The sequence below is a fragment of the Macrotis lagotis genome, chromosome X (genome assembly GCF_037893015.1).
Source record: "Macrotis lagotis isolate mMagLag1 chromosome X, bilby.v1.9.chrom.fasta, whole genome shotgun sequence".
NCBI classification, from domain to species: domain Eukaryota; kingdom Metazoa; phylum Chordata; class Mammalia; order Peramelemorphia; family Peramelidae; genus Macrotis; species Macrotis lagotis.
The window spans coordinates 556778982-556786563 of NC_133666.1; positions in this window are offsets into that span (position 1 = coordinate 556778982).

A 7582-nucleotide genomic window follows, 5' to 3' on the forward strand; every position below is an offset into this window, starting at 1 on the left:
GTGCTTCAACTATAAAAGCTCCCTCTACCTGCTCTATTAACAGAGATGGTTCATATGAATATTATCAGTATCATTTTTCTATACATGCAGTTCATCCTCATTAAGTCCCTCATATTTCCCCCCTGTCCTCCAATCTCCATGCTTCACCTGAGTCCTGTATCTGAAGATCAAACCTTCTGTTCAGCTCTGGCCATTCCAAAAGGAACCTTTGAAATTCCTCTGGTTCATTGAAAGTCCATCTTTTTCCCTGGAAGAGGACATTCAGCCTTGCTGGGTAGTTCATTCTTGGCTGCATTCTAAGCTCTTTTGCCTTCCAGTATATTATATTCCAAGCCCTACAAGCTTCCAATGTAGTTGCTGCTAAGTCCTGTGTGATCCTGACTGCAGCTCCACAATATTTGAACTGTGTCCTTCTGGCTGCTTGTCATATTTTCTCTTTGACTTGGGAGTTCTGGAACTTGGCTATAATATTCCTGGGGGTTGGCTTTTTGGGATCTCTTTCTTGGGGGGGGGGATTGGTGGATTCTCTCCATTTCTATTTTGCCCTCTGCTTCTAGAATATCAGGGCAATTTTCCTGTAGTAATTCTTTGGAAATGATGTCAAGGCTCTTTTCCTGATCATGACTTTCAGGTATTCCAACAATTTTCAAATTATCTTTCCTAAGTCTGTTTTCCATATCAGTTGTTTTTTTCAATGAGATATTTCACATTTTCTTCTAATTTTTCATTTTTTTGGTTTTGAAGTATTGATTCCTGACTTCTGGTAAATTCATCAATCTCCCTGAATTCTATTCTTTGTCTGAAATATTTGTTCTCCTCAGAGAGTTTTCTTATCTCTTTTTCCATCTGGCCAATTTTGCTTTTTAAAGCATTCTTCTCCTCAATAACTTTTTGAATTGTTTTATCCATTTGACCTAAGCTGTTTTTTAGCATGCTATTTTCTTCAGCATTTTGGGGGATTTCCTTGACTAAGCTGCTGACTCCATTTTCATGTTTTTCCTGCATCTCTCTCCTTTCTTTTCCCAGTTTTTCTTCCAACTCCCTCATTTGATTTTCAAAGTCTTTTTTGAGCTCTATCATAGCCTGAGCCCAATTTCTGTTTTTCTTGGAGTCTTTAGATGCAGGAGCTTGTGCTTCCTCATCTTCAGACTGAGTATTTTGATCCTTCTTGGGCTCATTTGCAAAATATTTCTCAATGGTCTTCCTCTTGTTTCTTTGCTTGTTCATTTTTCCCAGCCTGGGCCTGGTTTGGGGGGTGCTTCCTGAGCTTTTGGGACACTCCCACAAGGGTCTCAGTGTGTGAGGTTCTGTCCTCTCTCCTGGTCTGTGAATGACCATAAGCACCCCCCTCTGCCACGGGGCCGAGGTGGGGGGGCCCTGTTGTTCTATGGAGGGGGGCCTAGACTGGGATCAAGATCTGAATGTGGTCAGAGCCCCAGAGTCCTGTTCCAGGGGCAGAGGACAGAGCTCTGCAGTCTCTCTCTCTTCACTCCCCTCCCTCAGCTCAATGGACTCATGCCCTGGGGGCTCCTGCTTACCCGCTCCACCTGCTTCTAGGCTGCCGAAAGACCAAGCTGCTTGCTGTGTGCCCTGGGGGCTGGGCTCCAGGTGCTCACTCTGGCAGAGGTCCCCTGGTGTTCCCCCACTTTGTGCCCGGCGCTCTCCGGGGTGCAGCTCAGGAGACTCCCCCGCTGCTGTGAGTTGCGGCTCCCAGCACCCTGAGGCTGCCTCTGGGAGGCTGAAGTTCTTTGGCTCTGGTGGACCACCCCTCTGGTGGGCCACCCCTCCAACCCCGGGGAGCAGAGCCTTTCTGCTCTTTTCCAGGTTACCTTGAGTAGGAGAACTGCCTCACCGGTCCCTTTGTGGGTTCTGTCTCTCGAAAGTTTAGTTAGAGTCCTTAGTTTATGAGTTTTTATCAGAGAGCTCCTAAGACTCGATCCCTTCATGTCGCCATCTTGGCTCTGCCCCCCATCACTCAATTTTTAAAAAATTAATAGAACTCTATTTTCTTTCCTTCCAATCCCTACCATCTTGAAAAAAAAGAAAAGAAAAGCAAATTTCCTTTAACAAATATGCATAGTCAAGCAAAGCAAATTTCCACAATGGTTGTATACAAATATCTGCATTTTATTCTGTACCTTAAACCTGTCATCTCACTGTAAGGGATACCATATTTCATTCTTGGTTCTCTGGAATCAAAAATAGTAATTGTATTGATCATGGTTTATTCAGCTCTCAAAATTGGGATTTTTTTTTTAGTTTTGCTGTTATTAGATAAATTGTTCTTATTGTTCTATTCATTTCATTCTTCATCAGTTTACTACTTAATAAGTATTTTATAATTACCTCCACTAAGTAAGGCCCAATCAATGTCGAATGGCCTCTTTTTTCTCCTATGGTTTCTTTGAATGTGAACAAAAAATTTGCCCTCTCAACTGATCTATTATTGGATTTTTCCCTCTAGCCATTTCCTTCAAATATCAATACTGTTATAAATTTTCTGCTAACCAATAACCTGCTTCTTCAATGCCCAGAAAGGGGGAGGATACCAGCTACTTTTCAAGATTTCTCCAGGTCCTGAAGGAGGACACAAGTTTGGGGTGGTCCAATCTTAGACACAGACTCATTGTGCTTGGACTTACTATGGATTCTTAGGTTGTTCTAATTGGGGGCTAAAGGCGTCTCCACACTTCTGAAGGAACTCAGAAAGTCATACTTATACCTTGAGACCAGCAAGAAGTGTTCTCAAAGATGGAGACTGTCCCTTAATTAAGTTCAGTCTTCTGACTCAGGAGCCAATCCATAAGTCCTTATGCCAAAAGTAAGAATCCCCTCCTTCATGTTTCTCTTGGGGGACAGTAACAACAAAAGCAGTTCCTATTTCCAGTTTCACCTAAACCTAAATCTAACTTTACTGAAAACTCCAAAGGAATTTAATTGAGGAACACTCTTATTTGAGAGCCAAAGTGAAATAATGCAGAGCCTGAATTAGGAAGAAGACTTGAATTCAATTGTCGACTCTGCCACTTCCTATTTGTGTGACCTTGTTCAACTGCTTTCATTTTCTTGTCCCTCAGTTTCCTTGTAAACCAAATGAGAGGGTTGAATTAGGGAGCATCATAGGATCCACTAGATTTATTAATATTCTGTGGTTCTTATACCCCTTGGTTCAGATTGACTTTGTCTGGGCAATAAAAGCTTAACTATACCATGAAATCTTCAGACAATGAAAGATTCCATAGTGTGGACTAAACCTTTCCTTTAAAAGACTGAAGCAACGGGCCTTTGGCTACTACCACTTTTAAAAGCTCTGTTGCTACTGAGGCTAATTTTCTGATTAGGCTGGAAGTGGAAGTCTATGGCTCTAGTACTGGATTTAGACCCTGGGTACCAAAGACACACAAAGATTTTTAAAAGGATGATAATAAGAGACCCTTGGGCCATCATCTATAGTATATTTTTTTCCCAGAGCAAAACTGAAGAGGTTGTTTTGGGCCAGAAGGCCAGAACTGAATTGAATCTGCTCGACTGAGATATTTTACCCCCAAAATATTCACTTTCTTGTTTTTGAGTTTTACCTTCCCTGTAAAATGTTTATTCTATTCTCCAAAAGATTGTTCTGAGGATCAAGTATGATAATATAGGTAAAGCACTCTGAAAAAATCCTCAAAGGGATGCATAATGGCAGTTATTAAGAGGAGGAGGAGGAGAAATACTAGTAGCAGGGTTTTCTTCATTATTTGTGCATTTTCATTATGGAGGATAATTAACAAAATACTGAGTGAAAGGCTGCCATCTGAAGTTCTAATAAAAATCCATTTAATCAAAATTAGGTGTAAGCAAATCACTTAATCTCTCTACCACTAACTGTATTGTTGCCTCCATTAAAATGTAGGCTCCTGAAGGGTAGAGCCTGATTTCTTTTCTGTATTTGTATCTGCATGGCTTAAAACAGGGCTCAGCACATTCTACTAGGCTAAAGAGTAAGACAAGGAAAAGTAAGTGCTTTAAAAAAATGCTTCTCTGCCCCTCCCCCCTACTCATTCAATACTTTCATTCATTTAATTTCCTCCTCTATATAATGGAGATAATAATGGCAGGCATTTCATAGGGTTGTTATTTGTAAGGCAGATAAATTTAGACAGTATATATGAAACACTGTTCCCTCCTCTGCTGTGTTTATTTTAGATGAAATGTTTACATATCATCACAATTGCTCTGAACCCCCAGTTTTAAAAACTTTTAAGGAGAGACATTTTCTTCTTAGCTTTAATTTACAATTATATTCCAGGTTCTTAGTGAATGAAGTTTACCTGACTGAAGGTGAGGTTACCAGGAGGGGAAATTGAGGAAAGAGAAAACTTTCTCTTGGAACTTTCTTCAGGTCATTAGAAGGTAGGTGCAATGGGTGGCATTAGCCTGAGTCTTTTGCTGAGAGACCTAGAGGACTAGTGTTCCTCCTTCATCTTTCTCTTCTCTGCCAGAGCTTAGTCCTGCTCTCTTTTTCCTTTTCTGGTTCCTGCATACTAACAATTCATCCTGATTCAGCCCTTGATATCCTCACTCCTTCCTCTACACAGCCAGGTGCTTGGAATGTCTCTCTACTTTTAGAATCACTCTCCTTTGCTGAGGTAATTCCTCATTTTATATAAATTCTTCAGGATAGTGAGCAAATCCTTCACCCAATACCTTTGATTGGCACAAGGAGCTGTCCAAGTCTTATTTACATAGTTCTTATTGATTGATTCATTTAAGAATTGTTCTAACCTAAGAAAAATAAATTTTTCAGTGGGTGGAATAATCAATAGAAATTCATTTTTACTGGAATAATGTACTTTGAACAACTTAATTATTATTCTGATGATAAATAGAATATACACGATAGTGTATTGCACATAGCAACCATAGAAAGTACATTCTAAATGAAGATGACCATGATAGTATGGGAACTTAAAACTATAGAATCAAAGGAGCTAGGGATGGTTAGATAGCCTGGGGAGAAAACTTAGGGGTTTGAGGGGAAGGGACAATACATAACAATGGCCTTCAGCTATCTGAAAGGTTGACAGGTAAAAGAGCAATTAGATTTATCCTGTTTAGTCCTTGGAATAATGGGTTAAAATGAAAGCAAAACAGATTTGAGTTCATTCATTATAAGCAAAAACTTTTTGACAATCAAAGGCTTGCTTATGGAGTTTCCCTGTTACCGAAAATCCTCAAGTAGAGGTTCAGTGACAACTTATTGGAGATGTTTTAATAATGGTGAAGAGATCCATACTATCAACATCATATGAAGATAATGCTCTAAATCTTTTATAGAGAGAGAGATATACAAATTAAAATCACTCCTGGATCGTAATGCATACACATATAATTGACAAAGATTCCAAAAAAGGAAAATGACAGATGTTAATGGTGTTGGGACAAAATGGACACATTAATATACAGTTGGTAGAGCTGACAATTGGTCCAATCATTTTGAAGAGCAATCTGGAATTATTCCCCCTCCCCCCTTTCCTTCTATCCCATCACTAAACTGCACATACCCTTCCACCCAGTAATATTATTACTAAGACTTGTGCAGTTTTTACCAGATTATTTGCTATTATGGGGAGGGGGTAGGGAAGGGAGGATTGTAGGACAATGTGGAACTCATAAACTTGCAAATGGATACCTTTGTATTTAGATGGAAGAATGAAATAAAACAATAAAGAAAAATATCATTGGATCTATACACTGACAGAGATCAAAGGATGAGGGAAAAGTCCTATATTTGTACAAGAATGTTTACAATAGCTCTTTTTGTTGTGGCAAAGAACTGGAAACTAAGAGACTACTCAGCAGTTGGGGAGTGGCTGAACAATGTATTGAATGTAATGGAATACTATTATATTGAAAAAAGTGATGGAAGGGATTGTTACAAGAGAAACCTATGAAGACTTCTATTGATGTGAAGTGAGTAGAACCAATAGAATAATATATGTGTGTGTGTATGTATATATATATATATATATATATATATATATATACACAGATAGATAGATAGATAAAACAACTATAATGTAAAGAGAAATAACTTTAAAAAATTTAAGAATGTTGATCAATGCAATGAACAATCATGATTCCAGAAGACTAACTGAGCAATAGTGTATACAAGACAAAGAATGAGATGTTCATTTTGCATGGCCAAGGACTGGAATTCTAATTCTTAAGACTCTAAAACTAATTTGTTTTCCATTTATAGCCCAGAAGCCTGTCTCATCAAAGGTGGACTCATACTTTAGATAGGTAGGAGTTGAACTCAATGAACACAGTCTCTTTTAATTCTTCAACTCTATGAAATCTAACTAACAAAAAAGAGGATTTCATCCACTGTAAATTTAATAAATAAGTGAACAATGCATCTTCTCAGACCTATTCATTCTATTGTTTTCCTTATTATTCCTCTTCTTTCTTTTATGTGAGGTAGCCTGCTGTAGTAGATAAAAACATGACTTGCAATATGCAAGTCAGAAAGATCTGAGTTCAAGTCTAGCCTCTGTTTCTTATTGATTAGGTAACCTGGTCAAGTCACTAAACTTCTTGATCCTTTAGGCATTCCTAAGACTATAAATTGCATTAGTAGAGGGAGATTCTTCTCCTAAGAGTTCCTTATATCAATGAAATAATTGGTCTGGTTCCTAGTGCTATTCTTACATAGGATTATAGATTTAGACTTGACCAAATTTAGAAGTTTAGAATCCCTTCATTTTTGCAAGTGAAGAAACTAAATTTCCAAGAACCTAATAACCCTATCAAGATCATACAAATATTAGGTGACAGAGCTAATATTCCAACTTTTTATATGAGATTTGTGAACCTTTTTGAAGGAAGAAGCTCTTTCTTAGACCAATCTCTATAGAGTTCCACTAAAGAGTCTGGGCTCAGGTACTCAAATACTTCTTTTGAGATACAGGGAGAAAAGAATTTTGCTAATAAGTAAAGATAGTGTAGAAAGGCTGTGGCTTTTAATCAGATTAATCAATCAATAAACATTTGTTAAGTTCATATATGGGTTTACCCTGTGATAAAGAGAGGCATAAGGATAGTGCCTGTTCTCAAGAACCTTGCAATCGAATGGGAAAGACAACATGAAAACAAATATATATAAAGCAGAGCATATAAATAATAATCAGGAAATAATTAATAGAGACAAGGTCATAGAATGAGAAGGGGTTGGAGAAGGTTTCCTGTAGCAAAGTCAATAAATGAAACTGAGAAGGGCAAGCATTCCAGGCCTGGAGGACAGAGAGAAAAGATGTCCTGAGTCAAGATTTGGAAGGCTGTTTGTGAAACAGTCATATCCAGTGTCAACAGATCAAAGAGTTTTCATCAGGCAGTAAGGCTTAAGAACCTGGGAAAGTAGGAAGGGCTTTGAATGCCAAGCAGAGGATTTTCAATTTGCTCCTGGAGGCAATAGGAAGCCAGCTACTGAAGATGATTGAGTTGTAGCAGTTATGGGTTTTAGGAAAATCATTTGAATACTTAATGGAGGATTGGTATGAAGAGAGACTGGAGGGAGAAGGAACTGTGAAGTTTAAAT